General features: G+C 40.4%; 1 protein-coding gene and 1 long non-coding RNA gene across 5 annotated transcripts in view; one reads left to right on the forward strand and one right to left on the reverse strand.

Moving 5' to 3' along the window:
• The window catches only part of LOC141076507 (mitotic spindle assembly checkpoint protein MAD1-like), a 620485-nt gene that overhangs the window by 188189 nt on the left and 415320 nt on the right, over positions 1 to 16976 (reverse strand). The window lies entirely within an intron of this gene.
• Positions 780 to 9389, forward strand: LOC141076510 (uncharacterized). The gene is made up of 3 exons (XR_012227509.1): positions 780 to 877; positions 9047 to 9097; positions 9189 to 9389. It is a non-coding gene; the product is annotated as an uncharacterized lncRNA (long non-coding RNA).

The following is a 16976-nucleotide window of genomic DNA, read 5'->3' on the forward strand; positions in this document are numbered from 1 at the left end:
TAAGAGTAGACCATCACGTTATATGTATTCTGAGGTCATAATATGATGGATAACTTTTGGCTATATGGTCGAATGGCCAACAAATTTTTCTCCCAACCACCCCATACTTTGCTTGACACGTATGCAAAAGGGTATAAGTTGTGGTCAGAAATCTCTAGTGGATTCACATCTCCAGTGAAAAAAACAAAACAAATTAAACAGTCCAATTGTTCTTTCCCCCAACATCTTCCATTGAGGGAAAAGTTTGGATAACACCAAGCTCATTAGTCAGCTGGTCATCCAAAATTGCTGGATTTGGTTGACATAGTATGGCCATTTGTATTTGCCCTCAGTAATATTCTAAACCATTTACAGAGCAAAAGTAAAGATGCGGTAATTTAACCCATTGGCGACAGACTAATATAAAAGAATCTTGCCATTTGGTGACATTCCTAGTGTAATCACAAGAGATTTGTTCGCATGTACATTCTGTGGCTTCTCTTCACTGATCAGTGGAAACATCCAAGCCTTCCGCTTTTGTTGTCTTGTCAAGGTGACCTTTTCCAGAAATGCCAATCATAAAGCGCTAAACAAATATTTCATTCTGAGTCATGCTATGTGAACAGAGCTATTACTTTTATATTTGCAGAAAGGGCAACATCTGACAATCACTCATTAGGCTATAATTGCAAGCTTTGCGCTGATCAAAACTAAATTTTCATAAAAAGTAAAAAAAAAGGAATAAAAATATGCCGTGTATTTTTTTAAAATAGCCAATTCATTTTGGGCCTTGGATTTCAGATCTCTTTGGCATCCTTCGTCAAGTTCTTTACAACCCTTGTACCTTCATGGAGTTATCGGTTGTGGACACCCCCTTCTGCTGACCATAACCGTTCAGGTAAATGGGTTGGGTTTTTTTTTGGATATTCCCTTTTTGTTAGAACAACACTGTAAAAATAGGCTGATCACAGGATGGCTTGTTGATTTAACCCCAAAATATCTGCTATAATGTACTTGAAAACAAGTCAACAATGGTCCAGTATCAAGATATATGTACTGACCAATTGCTTGCTGCCCAGTAAAATCGATAGGCTATACATGTAACCCATAGACATGACGGGTCCTCTAAAGCGAGACATGTTTTTTGTAGCCACTCTGTTTCGACTTATAAACATCATAAATATTGCACTAATGTACTTAACAAAAGTTTAAAATTAGATAGGCTGACCATGACGGGCCAATGAAATAAACGGGTTGTCCATGTAACCCATGGATGTATCGATTCCTTCAGAATGAGAGATGATTATGTAGTTGATCTCTCTTCCGATTGATAGAGGTCATAAATGTTGAATGCAATGTACTTAACCGAAGCTTAAAATTATATGAGCTGACCATGACAGGCCAACGAAACCAACGGGCTATCCATGTAACCACCTAAGGATGTGCTAGTTCCTCCAGAACGAGAACGGATTTTTGTAGCTGCTCTTTGCTCTGGCTAGTAGAAAGAGGTAATGAAAACCCCATTCAACCGAAGTTTAAAACTAGATAAACTGACCAAGTATGGAGGCAGATAGGTAACCAGTACCCAAATAGGAGTATACGGGTGGAATAATCTTTCCAAGGCGGTAAGGCTACCGATATCATCTTTCCAAGGTGGTAAGGCTACTTATAAGGTGCAGAGGGCAAAGCCTATGATTTACAGTATCATCTTTGTCTGTCTTCCTTGAGCTATATCTCCCACTGTTCTGAAAATAGCAGGGTTTAGTCAAAAGATGACAACACAGCACTAGAATTACATGGAAATTAGCAGATTTTTTTCCCCCCCTTGCTTCTCTGTATTAGAGAACGGTCTTCTCAATAAGTCAAGTGGGAAGCTTCTATAGCATCTTTCAAACAAGAGGCGTCACCGGATAATTATCGCTTCATTCTGACAAACAGGTTGGCATTTTTTACAAAAATGATATTAAAAGACACCAGCAATTATTTCCAGGCAGATTATTAGCTAGAGTCATTCCTGGCGTGATTGCTAAGAACTCAAGAGACATCACAATTCTTGCAGGAACTCCTTTTCTGGGTCTAACGCAGTACACAAATAATACGTTACTCCGAGCCAAATTTACGGAAAGGAGCTGTGCGCTATTATTTATAGATGCAGAAACAAAAAAACACAAACACATTACTTCTCTAAGGATTCCAGTAAAGTGAACAGACTGACGTAGAACACGAGCACTAATTTTGAAATGGAGTTCCCTTCTCTGTGTACGATGAAGACTCAGAGCTGTAAACTGACCAAGGTCGAATAAAACGAGCTTGCTCATTTTAATAGGCAGCAGCCTTCATATTTTCGTTTAAGCGCAAGAAACATTGTTCTCCCATTTGGATGGATATGTGCAGACTGCAGCCGATCAGCGGACACTGATTAGATGCAGTGGTCACGTAACATAGTCTAAGAGACTGGCAGGGGATACAGAACAGACAGTGGAGAAGGTCACCGGACTGAGCCATTGACATACTTTTTTTAATTTACGCAGCACCCTAGAGCCATTAGTAAGAGGTTGGCCAATAATCGACAACCCCTTCAAAACATTAAGCAGAAAAAACTTTTTCAGCTCACCCCTAATACGAGAAAGCCATACATGAATGATGTGATCGGGAACTCCAGGCTGGTGTCATCGAGCAACAATAGAAAGAGAGGTTTGTAATGGATTTGGTATGTCTGTGACGAAGGACTAGTAATAGTCCGAAACGCGTAAGACTCATGTTTAATATATTTCCACTAGGTTTTTTTGTTCTATTTTATGGAGACAATTGTTTATTAAAGATGGTCTTTTTAACTATTTTTGGGAACTGGATTACAAACCTCTCCATCTACTTAAAAACAGTGCCTTCTGGAATAAGCAAACAATAGCAAAGTAGTTGATGTGTCTAAAAGAATACGGCAACATAGAGGGGGATTTAGTAGACGATTGCCTGGACAATTAGCCCACACCTGGATATGGTTTTGGACCACAGAACCATGGGACCTTACCCTCAGTAAGGAAGGAGGAGTGGTCACTTATTTACTGATGGCTGATAAAGACAAACTTAAGATATTTTGTTACCTAAATTGTCACTATACAATAAGCGACTTACTTTACCCAGCCACTAGAAAATCTCTTGACAGGTTCATCCATACTCAAATGTTGCCATTTATGAGTCTAATGTATAAGCATGGTCATCAGTAAATATATCCATTTTTGCTAAAAGCTCATCTATAAGAGTTCTGCTAATGGGATTCCCAGTAATCATTGGTAATTTGTGGAGAAATCAGTCAGCAAATATTCAACTTTCCAACAGCTCCACCAGAGGAGAAATCTCCGTTTCCAGCTAAAACAAACAGCTACTGGTATAATATATGGACGTTCCTTGTATTCCAAAGGGCCCCACACTTCTTTGCCATCAGTGGCAACCCCACCAATCTCCAGAATGAGTCACTTGTGTCCCCATTCTACCATGGCAGCAATAGTTTAACGGAATGACTGATTGTCCATATGTCTATAGTACTAAGTATAGGAAGAGTCACTTAAGTGGAGATATGACGGTACCTGGGCTACACTCGCAGGAATGAAGAAGCCTAAATGGTATACAATTAAGGTTTTAATTCCCACCAATGTGCTTCGGCGCCCCAATGTTGCCTTTTTCAAGGTGAAAAAACAAATGGATCTAACAGTTATCACCCATTGCATGGATAGTAGGACCGAATATACTTTTAAAGGAACTCAATAGTTCAAGAGTTAAACAACTTACTGAATGAATGCAGGAAAAAAATCTCAAAAGTTTCTTATTTCAGAGTTTCAGTTTGCAACTGAATATTCAAATTGCCTCTTCAGAGAGCAAGAGGACTAGAACTCTATAGCGCCACCCGTTGGAAGGAGCAATTCTACAAGTCACTATTGAACCTGTAAACGAGCCTTGCAATATGACTTAGGATAAAAGCCAAATCAGAATCTCAATTTGAAGATACAGTGTTTCGGGATATTACCCCTCATCAGTGCAAAGTATGAGATCTGATTTGGCTAGGTGAGAGGCTCAAGGTCCATAGTGACTTGTAGGACTGCTGCTTCCAACGGGTGGCGCTACAGAGTTCTAGCCCTCTTCCGCTCAGAAGAGGCAATTTGCATATTTAATAACCCAGAGGAGACCAGCATGGCAAATGGGCCTCCTTACATTGGCATGCCAGAGCCGGTATGTCACTCTCCACAAGGAGAAACGTTGCTCCTTAGACCTTAGTTTGCACTTGCAAACTTGTAGATAGTCCCCCCTCATATCAGGCCAGACGCCATCTGATCCTGTTATTTTGGGAGTTCCTATTATGCTACGTTACGTTTAGCTGATGTATAATACATTAGTTTTATTGGTTCCAGTGCCGCCATTTATGAGATAAGTGATTTATCTTTTCTAGATCGTGATCCATAGCTTTAGGGGTATATCTCATGCTATGATTGGTGAATTGTTATACCATTGCAGATACTGTTAATAGTAAGGGGGAGGGAGGTGTTTCTTGTCCAGTATAAGCTATGGCTGAGCACGTTCACCTACTCTCTGGTCTCAGGCAATGAATCCTCAGCTACCGTATTCACCATCGACAGTTTCCAAGAATACAAAAATTTCATCAAGGAGCCTGAGTCAACTTTTTTTTATAAGATCTACGATGAAATAATCAGCCCCAGGCACTATGAGTGGATGAGTAAAGACTAAGAGAAAAGAGAAACGAAGAGTTTGATAAACTTTTGGCCTCAGGCAAACGCAGCCTCTAAGGACCTCTAAAGAAGAGCCATAGATATGGTACATGTTTCATGGAAAAAAAAAGCTCTTTTAGATGTATACTGTGTGATTTTTTTTAATGTGATGAAGAGGTCATACATTCCAGGGCTGCAGTGGAGATACCGAGAAGCTTCCAGGACAGTTACTGTATCTTGAAACTCTATCTCGTGGCCAATACTTTATCGAAGGCATCTTTATCACGGATTAAGACTTGTTAAGGACATCAATTGCTCTGCTCAAGTTCATTGCATCTTATAGTATATCTTTGACATTTATCTTAAGCTAATATGTTTGGTAAGGTTCTACTGGAGATTAACTTACGGTAATCAATGAAAACATGAGGATGAAGATAAAAAGAATTGTTGGAAAAGCAAGGTACCGTATGTAAAAAAAAAAATAAAAAATAAAACATTACATAGGGCAGGCAGTAGTTCTATGATGCCATCTCTTGCAACAAAGGTGAGCAACGTATGGATGAAAACAATAAGCCATGGGTAGGAAACTATATGGCTGGTTGAACCCGTCAATAACGATGGGATTCGGGCTACCATCTAATGTTTATGAGACCGCAGCTAACCAATCGTCGGGGTAGATGTCGATTGGCATTTCCACTTTCAGATCTCCGATCAGATTGCTCTCCTACAGCTAAGCCTTTCTTAGAGAGCACAGGAGCACTCGGCTGAGCGAGCACTCTAGTCAGAGTCGGCAAAACAATCGGTTGAAGCATCTAATGTGTATGCATATGTAATGTTTGGAGAGAGGGTTATAAGCCACTGCCAGAAGCCTCTGGTGGCTACTTATGTCCCCAGACAACAAAAGGATCTGGAATCTTAAAACCCCAAATGCCCGATCTTTTAATCACTTGACCTTTGCTCTATGGTGAACGTCCTCATACAACTGACTGAATATCTGTCCTGCCAAAATTGCCGGGTTCAGCCATCATTCATCTCACATGTACCATTTAAAGGAAAGCCCAAATCAAAATGTTTTTTGATATGTGATAGCTGAAGGCGAGGTGATCATCTAAGTGAGGTCGGTGATCTTGAAACACCATGGATTTCCACCAAGAAAGAATCTACTCAACTCTACAGACTGCGGTTCTATTACTGAAAATCTGACAACACAAGCACTTAGTTATTGATACTGATTGTCTTTTAGAATGGTGTCAGAATTTCAGTAACAGAACGCTCCCAGTCATGGCAAAGGTGTCTGAGTACTCTATACAGCCTCTTACCTGACTGGGAATTAGTGGTGATGTTCTAAGACTTTTTCAATTTTGAATTTTCATGTGTACCTATAACATATCAGAAAATTAATTTGTAACTTAAAGTCCTCTTTAATACTCCATTTTTCTACACAAAAGGACGAATACTCCAATGTGTTGTGTGTGAAATTTTGCCCAATTCGCCATTTTTCCCTCATTGTTTTGCGATGTTCTAATACACACAAAGGAAATAAATGTGTATAACACAACATGTGCAACTGCAATAATTTTCTAGGAGAAACTCTTAATTTTCTGGAATAATTTCAAGGATGCCAACACAAAACTTTCAACCATGATTGGAATAGCCATGTTAGGCTCACCTTGTGAAGTGGACCCACTAAGTCCTAAGTCCTGGTGGGTACTCGGACCCCGGATATTGGCGCAGCTGCCAGAATGGCACACAGGGAGCGAGGATGTGACACACAAGATTCAAGAAGCAGCAGGATGGATGATATGAAGTCAGCAAGAATAGAAGCCGGTTAAGCACGGTGTGTACATGAGTCAGAATACACATAACTAGAGTCATGAATCACAATGAGAAGACACAGGTGTGTGTCCTAGTGGACTTAAACTAGGATCATGGAGATGAGGTCACTGCTCCATGCGAGCAACCTGCAAAACCTGACATGGAGCGCAACAGAGGGCAAGCGATCCAAGTTAATGGCTCTATTAAGGTCCCTGTCGGAATACTGTATTTTGCGAAACCCTGAAATAGAGCTCCGTGGAGAGCACTGAATGTGTGAACCTCACCAAAGTATGGACTTCATGTGTGATTTTACACGAACGTCATTTTTTTTATTCATAACCTAGCCTCCGTGGAGCAAAAGTTAAAAACTTGTGACTGTTGAATGCCTGCGATTTCTGAGCGACTGGTTCCCACACTGAAAAACTTTCGGCAAACAAAATTAGAAGGGCCTCGATAGTTGGAACAATTCTGTACAGACTTGACCCTAACGGAAACTAATGTAGGATGTGAAGAACCCAAACGGTCAGTGATAATCCTATTAGGTTCTCCTTGACAGACGATCTGCTTAATACAAACTTCACAGCAAACAGCCTGAAAGTTGAGTCACATTTAAAAAGTCAGACTCACGTTTGTGTAAGGTTATAGGGAGGCGAATAAATTTTACATGTCGCATGAATTATTAATGCCCGACATTGGTAGCGCAGAAACCCTACTCCCGGGACACGAGCTTGGCTTGACAGTAGGGGAACCTTTCCTACACTCATGCTTTATTGACTCAGTCAATTTTCTGACTCGAATCTGTCGTTTGCAAGACAAATCTCTCCGCTGCTTCCACAGCCGTCATTTTATTTTGGAGCGGTGGCAGCCTATTAAAAGCTGCTAATCTATGCAGCAAGCATGTCTGTTCCAACCGTAATGAATTCTTCTTAATGGAAGCACATTAGCCAAGAGGAGAAAATACAAGTTTCAGAAAATGTAATAATCCAAAGAAACTTTTTTTTTCACCTCCCAGAAAGAAGGCTCTTTAACTTTCAGGATAATATTACAGCGAAGGAATGTTGGACTAAGTGTGGCATTGCTCTTATAATTTCCCGGTTTGATGTTCCAAGTCTAAATATATGTGCAAGTTCACACATTATCCGATACATATTTACTGTAGGATCCGTGGCAGAAATCCTAAGCCGATCGTTGGATTTCTTCTGTGCATGCGCAGTTTGATGCCCCTTGTAGTTACCCAAGACGATTAGCTCCATCCAATGGAGTTATCTGTTTTCTTCAAGACAAATAAGTAGCATGAAACTCATTCTTGTGTGTTTTTTTAATTTTTATGTCAGTGGCATAGATGGAAAACTCTGAGGAACATGAAAAAAAGAGTTGCGAAAATTGGATTTGGATGCATGGGATGCAGATTGCTAGCAGAATTTGGATCAAAATCCATCATGAAGGCCATGGAAAATTCTCAACGTGTGAATGAGACCTATGGTCGGTATGTGACAATAAGGAGAACAGTTTCTCCTGGACTTTAGGATGGATGAAAAAGAAGAATGTAAATAAAAGTCTAATATTGAAAAAAAAAACAAAACAAGAGTAAATTGCATATATCTCTGACACTGGTGGAGGGAACAGAGTTCTGGCCATGGCTATTAGCCATTTATATGTTGCTTTCAAACACTGACAGCGACATTTAAGTGGGACTCAATTGCGGGGAATGGATCACTGCCATCTTGGTCCTCCTCTGAAGCTCAGCTGTAGACTGAGATTCAAAGGAGGCTTTGAAATATACTATATACTGCTGTCCTGCAGTTTATACTATAAGAGATTTGCTGATCGCAGGTTAAAAGTCACCTAGGAACTAATAAAGGTGAAAAAAAATATTTAAAAAACCCCCAAAAATTTAAACTGTGAATCACCTTATTCACCATTGAAAAATAAAGACATTTTAAAAATAAAGAAAAGAAATCTAGAACATATCGTTATGTCCATAAAAGTCCATTCAAAGTATAAAATTAATTAACATTATCGGTAGACACTGTAGAAGAAAGACAAAGACTCAAAAGCCAGTGAAAAGTGATCATAGAGGTCATATTGAACCAAAATGTCATCAATTAAACCATAAGCTCTACACACAAAATACAAGCCCTTAAAACACCTTATCCACAGAAAAAAAACAAAAAAAAAACAGGTGAAGTTTTCCCACCATTTTATCCCACATGCAATTAGGTTTTCCTCATTTTTCAGTACAATGAATGGTTTCAATCTAACCCAAAACTTGTATTACAAAAAGCAAACTCTGTTTATGTAATAGATACGACTAGATTGATGGAAAAAAATAAAAAAGGCATGGCTCTTGGAAGAAGCAGAGAAAAAAAAAATGCAAAAAACGAAAAATTGCACCGGTCCTGAAGAAAGAAAGAAAAGAAGGAAAGCAAAAGATAATAGGATGGGGACGTTTGGCCTTTGTGTATTATAAATGGTGATTGTGGTGGAGTAATGGAATAAGACATGAAGGTCCTGTTTCTGCTGTATCCCTGCAGGCTTGGAGGACACATTGAAATACCTGGGTAAAGTAAAAGGTGGACATATCTGTAAGTAGATCAAGATGGGATATGGGTACAGATTCTACCCACAGTGGAAATTAAAATTTTGTGAGACTAACCCCTTTACATGTCAATGAAGTTTTCCACTACTTGGACTTCAACTGCAGCCTGGGCTTCCTCTTCATGGTTGATGTGTCCAAAGGCGGGGACAGCGACGCCAGAGCCGGTGTGATGTGTCACAACGACGACACAAGAACGTCAGGAAAGTGGAAACGGCGCCTACACGGGAGGTGAGCATAGACTTTATTATTTTATGGGGGTTAAATATTTTGATAAAGAAGGGGTTGTCCTAGTAGTGGACAACCTCAATTAAAGTCCATTATTTACTTAGGAGCAAGGTTCACGGTAAACCTTCTGCATCTTAAATAAGAGAGATGACACTACTTATAAGGATCTGTAGAGCTCGTGTCAGAGGGCATTAAGCAGCCTCGTGTTCTGATCATCAAATTAATTAACGAAAAGGATCGGAGACTGTAATCATCATCACTTAAGATTTGTGTCAGATGGTGCTTAAGCCATTTCTACACACTAGTGAAATTTGATTAGTTTTTGATTAACATTTTAAGCCCTGAGAATCGGCCCTCGTTTGTGATTGTTCTTTTGGAACAAGAGTGTCAGTCGGATTTCCGTAACCTCTTTAATTTCTCTGAAGTTTGGAGGTGAAATTAATATCTACAGACGGTTATGGTCCCGTACGGACGAGTGTTCTACTCAGCTTCATTACATAGCCTGGAACCATATCGGAATACAGGATCGATGCTCTGACGTGATGAAATGCTTCACTTAATCACAGACTACACAGATACTGTTCACCCACCAGGTAATCATCAGTCCCATGAATAAATAAGAGAAACACTTGAGACCTTTTACATAACAAGGAAGAAAATACAAGAAACAGAAAGATTTTGTGGCAATGGGTATTATGGAACTTTTATATTAGAGATGTAGAGGGCTTAATATGTAAATGACCTTTTAAGATCTATGGGAGGGACAGAGATCTCCCAGAGAATCTGCCTCCAGGGCTTATATTAAACGAAAGGAGGCATTACCAGTGTGAGACATGTAATGAGTGACAGTCAGCTTTCCTGATGTATATGTCTCACTCTGGTAACGCCTCGGGAGGCAGATTCTCGAGAAAATCTGTGCTTGGCCTGTATATCTGAACAGATCATTTACATACTAAGAAATACACCAATTTCTCAGGAATAAGACATAGGATCGCAGATATTAAAGGGGTTATCCACAACTAGGAGTAGGACAACTCATTCTTAAACTAAATGTTCGGCCCTTGATAATGTAACAAAGGCCTCCCTCACCTCCCATGCCAGTGCCGTAACCGCGGAATCTGCACTCGCTCTCCCTGGGATAGTGATGCGGTGTTGTGATACGTGATGCCTGGAGCCCAATCATCACTGGTGTTACTGTCTCCGCCTTCGTATGAATTGAACATGGAGAAAGTCAGAGCTGCAGCTGACCCTGGAATACTTCTTCATGTTCAGTTTGTCCGCTGATTGGGTGCTGGGCATCACATGTCATTCCCCAGCCCCAGGACCGCGAGGGCAGACACCACTGGAACCGAGCCAGCACAGGAGAGTGCTATGATTAGGTAACCGAGGAGGATAGCAGGGGGGGTAGGCTTGGCAACCAGATAACCAGAGAGGTTGGTAACTTAGCAGATTGCAGACCCCTAAACTGACAACACAACTAGAATTAACCATGGAACGTACCTACGATGCCCTAGACGCCTCGACACGGCCAAAGAGTTAACTAAGCCTACAGAGAGAAAGGGAAAAGCTAAACTGCTCCGTAGTAGAACCCCAAAGGAATAGATAGCCCCCAAACATATATTGCCGGTGAGACAAGATGAGGCACAAAACACAGGCAGACAATAGAGTAAGCAAATGAAAAGGGCCCAAACTGTCTAGATAGAACAGGACAGGAAAGGATACTGTCTGCAATCACGCAAAAAACCGTAAGAAAAAATCCAACACTTCTGATGTGCAGAAATATACTGAGGCCACACGACCTCTCCCCCACTAGATCAGAATTCTGGTGTGAACTGGAAGCAAAACAAAAGTTACTGATATAACAGGGGATTAGAAATTCTGAAAAGACTGACATGAGCTGTGGCATATGGAACAGGGTCCAGCACAGGTCCCAGCAGGGGACAAGGCTGACCCCGCACCAGCAAAGCAGAAATCAGAGAAAGGCAAAAAATGGATCAAATGCAAAAAGATTCAAGCAAACAAATGACTTAAATGAAAGATGCAGGACCAAGCAGGAGGCAAGCAGACTTCCAAAAAGCACAGGAAGAAAACAAAATCACCGGCAACAACTGAGGGAAGGTTGCTCACTTAAATCTCTCCAGTCTGTAATCCAATCATCTTCCTCAGGTGATTGACTTCTGTCAGGCAGACCAACTCCATTACCAGCAGCAACCACTAGAGGGAGCCCAAACTCAGAAGCTAGGTCAAAAATGTTCACAACAGGAGAGGAGTATAGACTTTACTATTTTATTGGGGCGGAACATTTAGTTTAAGAAGGGGTTGTCCTAGTAGTGACAACCCCTTTAAGGCATCATTTCATTCAACTTTCTATGACCTGCGTTCCCATATAGACTACTAAGGAGGTTTGGTGCTACTGAGAGATTCCCTTTAACTAAGAAAATCTAGAAGACCTGAATGTTCTAATGCTAAATGGACCTCCAAAGGGTTTTACAAATCGTTTTTTAGTCCATAATATGTAAAATATAAAACTTGGCTATAATCAGTCCAGTGCCAACCAGTTCTTCATTGACTGGCTGCAGCAGTGATGCCAGGGCTACAATACATGTGATTTCTGCAGCAGTCACTGAGATCAGCAGTTATGCCGAGATTGTCAGCACAAGAATTCCGAGCCCAGTGACTGGCTGCAGTGGTGCGCGGTAATCATGATGTCACCAATACAGCCGGCCACCAAAAAGCGGGGGAGGGGCAGAGAAGTACAGTATTGTTGGACCAGTGGAGGCTGAATTCAGCTATGGTTTCATTCAGACAATTATTTTTTTGGGAGGGCTTTGAGAAAGAATAAACCATTTTTCGTCAGTGTGCTAGAACGGATTTTCATCCATTTTTGGTGTCACTTTTTACCATCAGTGTTACACACGTTTTCCTTGTATTAATAAAAATCCAAGATCCTCCTATGAATTACAGGCATCCCTGTACTTTCAATTTTTTCATTTATCTGTAAAACAGATCAAATTTTTTCTTTCTTTGACAGGCGTCTGTAAGCTTGTGGACTAAATTACAACTTTTCTTGTTAAACCCTTTTAATGGGGTAAAATTTGGCACATGTCACAGGCAGATAGCAGGTCCACGAGTCTTGGCTACTCAAAAGTAGAGATGAACGAATTTGTTTGGATTCGGTTCCAAATACGATCGGAATCGAATATTGTTTTTGTAATATTCGTTGAACACAGTCGAACGTCATTAGAGTCAATGGGCGTAGAAATTACCGAATATGTTTAGAACCAATCATAAGACAAACATTTGGCACGAATAGTGTTTGAATATGTCAAAATCAGATTCGGGAACAAAAACCGAACAAATTCGCTCTCCTCTACTCAAAAGTACGGAGAAGGCTCGCTCCATCGATTTTCACATACTTTGGTGCCAATTCCTGCAACAGAGAGTCAGTTTGGAAGGAATATTTGGGGCATTGTTTACTAGAAAAATGTATAAACATCGTAAAAACAGGAGGAACAAAAATGCCCTATAGGTGATTATCCTGAAATTTTAAGTCCTATGTCCCAGCACAGGAGCATGTGATTAACAGGTCTCTCAAAAGGAAGAGCCCTGTCAATCACCTGCAGAAGCGCTGGGAAAACTCGGCCAGGGGCAGCTCCGGACTAGTCTGGTTTCTGGCTATGGTCTCCAGCCAGATCTTTAAAGTATATTTTCTCTGAAAGACAATTCATGCTGCAACCACGGTCGGGTATGAAGAAGCAAGGTAGACGTACAAATTAAAATGTAACCTTTAATAAATTTTAATAAAATATATGGAGCCCGTTAAATGAATAAACAAAGACAATACAGTGCACATGACACAAAAAACATACAAATCATCACTTAGCCATAGTGTTGAATAACGTAAATATATACCAGGGTATAATTGCACTCAGTTTTATAGCTCAAACCCTTAGAATAATCCAAAGGGCAACATCTAACCAAATGTCTATTCCTTACAACAGTTAGATCAATGCCCTGGTATAAATATGCAAAATGTAAGAAACGGAACAATCTCATCTAGTGTTGCTCCTGATTACACCTGATGTTCCACTGACCTTAGTAGGATCCCGATATAGGGAGAGGGAGGAACATAATTCTGTCCATACATTACCCCACCAAAGGACTTCACATAGGATCCATCATAGTGTAACCCCAAGTTTGTTCCCGACGCGTTTCATTAGTCAAATCAACAGGGCAAACAGACTTTTGAAAGAAAGTAGGGGTCTTGTCTAAACTGATGGGTACAAGCCTGTCATATACAAAAGAATAGAAGGTCTGGATACCATGAATTGCCTGACAGGTTATGTTTTAAAGTGCCTTGAAACATGTCTAATGATAGACTGAACTGACACGTGGCAACAGTATAAGCCAAGTGGGCGAAATGTTACCAATCTCATCTACATGGAGCACATTTTCTCTGTGTCAAAAAGCAGGCAAGCAATAGTTTTCAGGACAGATTTAATCATATTCTGTACAGTAAGGGCCGATTTGTGCCCAATAGTGGTGGCGTTTTTTCCTCCTCACCAGTCCAGAGATGTGTTCTGGATAGCTCAGTGACGGGACAACTTTTGGTGACACCAGGACAGCAGTAGAATCAGAAGTAGCATAAGTCCTTACTGGGCCCTTCTCCAGAAAAAAAACTGCCACAGAGGTGCATGTCACAACTTTTCAGCCCTTACTAAATAATTTTCCTCCTATTAAAGCCCCATGCATTAACATAGTCCTTTCATGGCGCCAACAAAAGTGCCCTCTCAAACATAGTTTGATAACACCATAGTGAATTCCTACACAGTACCCTTAACAAGCATGATGACCCTATATTACCCCCCTGCAAAGTAAGATACTGTGACCCCACTACAGTATGATGCCCCGACACAGCCCTTCATACAGTATAATGGCCCTTACACAGTCCTCCACGCAGTATGGTGGCCCGAACGCAATCCTCCACATTATATAATGGCCCTTACAAGCCCTCCAAACAGTATAATGTACCCCAAATAAACATTGAAATAGTATAATGGCCTCCACATAGCCTTCCAAACAGTATAAAGGCCCCCACATAGCCCTCCAAGCACTGTAATGGCCCCTACATAGCCCTATAAACACTAAAACCACCCCCATATTGCCCTCCAAACACTATAAAAACCCCAAATAGTCCTCCAAACACTATAATGGCCCCCCGCATAGCATTCTAAACACTATAATGGCCCCCACATAGCCCTCCAAACACTACAAAAGCCCCCAAATAGTCCTCCAAGCACTATAATGGCCCCTACATAGCCCTATAAACACTAAATCCACCCCCAGATTGCCCTCCAAACACTATAAAAGCCCCAAATAGTCCTCCAAACACTATAATGGCCCCCACATAGCCCTCCAAACACTATAATGGCCCCCACATAGCCCTCCAAACACTACAAAAGCCCCCAAATAGTCCTCCAAACACTATAAAGGCCCCCATATAGGCTTCTAAACACTATAATGGCCCCCACATAGCCCTGCAAACCTTATATGCTTTTGACTCAGTAACAGTTGTTTTTTTTCCTTTTTCTTAGTTATTGATACATACATACCAGTGTTGAATTTGCAAAACTTCAAAAAATCCACAAAGTAAACTTTGAAGAAAAAAAATAAATTGTACTTTGCAAAGTCAAACAGATAATTGATTTGGATGAGAAAGTGAATAGAGATGGCCGCACTACTCTGCAGATGCCACACTTAGAAGCAGGCAACAATTTTAGCTATCGATACCCCGTAAAAGCCAACGACGCGTCAAAGAAACACTGCGGACATCCTTATTTCCCAGACCTCTGTTCCTAAAGCTACGGTAACGGCAGCGAAGGACATTATCACAAATGCATCACTCTGATGAATTCCAATTCTTACCGCCAGCATTTATTTATATAGACGCGGCAGTCGGACCGGTGATGGTAAACATGTTCACTGTGATTGAAAAAGAGAAAAACACTGATGCAGACAGACGGGAATACTCCATGGAAAGAGTCGGGCTTATTTCTCCAAGCGGTGATGTACCTTAGTGGCGGCTTCGTCTCTCAGCCATGGGTCAGGGGTTCATTTTTTTTTTAAAAATTATTTTTTTTGCCTTTTTCAATCTCTCTCGTTCACCTGAGCACAACCACGAGCTCGGTACTTTAGGAAAAAAGTATAGAAGAAAGCAAAATCTTTCAAAAATGTAATTTGACAGTAAGTGAACGTTAAATTCAGATATTCTGCCTGTCACCATGCAGCCGCTGAAAGGACTCGAGGGCCAGAAAAAGATAATAGAGATTTGGGGCCACCTCAATCTTTGTCAACACATTAACCTAATCTATCCCTGTGTGGCACAGCCAAAAGTTTTACCATATCCAGATTTCCCGCATCATATTCCCACATGCTTTATGCATCCATTAGCCCTCTGTCTGTACTGTCACACACTTAACATTATGGCTGGTCCATACAATCAGGGCCACTGTTACCACCCACCTTTCGTGTCTACCTCTTTCCTCAGACTGTAAACTTGCGAGCAGGGCCCTCTTTCCTCTTGGTATTTGTTATAATCTACTGTATGTGATTATTGTTATGCTGTAATGTCTATTGTCTGTACAAATCCCCTCTGAAATGTAAAGTGCTGCGGAATATGTCGGCGCTATAAAAATTAAATTTATTATTTATTATTATTGTTGTTTGCCGACGACCTAAAGTTCATTGTTCTAGAACTTCTAACTTTGTGAAGAGTTCAGCTCTGCTTGGGTCCCATTTTTAGCTGCAGAGAAGAATTTTAAATCTTTTTTTTTTTCAATAAAAGTAATACTTTGGTGCAAAGTTGCATGAGGGAAATGCTACATAGTGTTTTACAATGTGTCCACATGGGTAAGAAAGAATATATGATTTTTTATGTTAGATTTCAGGTATTATATGTGTGTATGAAAAGTGCAAAAACTGTAGTAAAAGGGTAAAAAATGTAGTACAACAAATGCTTGTTAATAAATGTAGTAATGGCATATAACTTTCGTCACACTGTGAGCTAGGAATCATCCCCAAAAAGTGATTACTTTTTTTCTTGGAAATGAAAGTCCAACAATACTGCTGTTTGCACTTGCAGAATTCATGTCAATGCCAGGCAGCTGCTGAAAAGCAAACACGATAAAAACAAAAAGGAGAAAATTAACAGAAAGCATAACCATCATTTTTGGATGGATAAAGCGGCCTCACACATACAAAGTAATATTTATAATATGTTAATGTTTATGGTAAAAGGGTATTTGGATCCTTTTAGGGACCGAGACCAAGAATGCAACTACTTCCTTTGCATCCCTAATGTTTTGATCATAATTGTATTAATAAAATAAAAAAATATACAGTATACAGTTTTTTTTTTAAGATTTTGATACTTGGAAGATCCTGAGTAGCAGAAGTATTGTGGAAACCCAGCAGAGAATAGCGGCTTATTCCCTTCTGATCAGTTCCGCTCTCATCTGGGGATGGGCTATTGGAGAAAGGGCTCAGACAAGGGGATGGGCGTAATATTGATTTTGTGCTACTGCAAAAAAAAAAAAAAAGGCAGAGGGGAGAGGCTCATGCTGCAGTCATTTGTTACCGTC

Source organism: Dendrobates tinctorius, unplaced genomic scaffold, assembly GCF_039654945.1.
Source record: "Dendrobates tinctorius isolate UK_male_01 unplaced genomic scaffold, ASM3965494v1 ptg000420l, whole genome shotgun sequence".
Classification (NCBI taxonomy): Eukaryota; Metazoa; Chordata; class Amphibia; order Anura; family Dendrobatidae; genus Dendrobates; species Dendrobates tinctorius.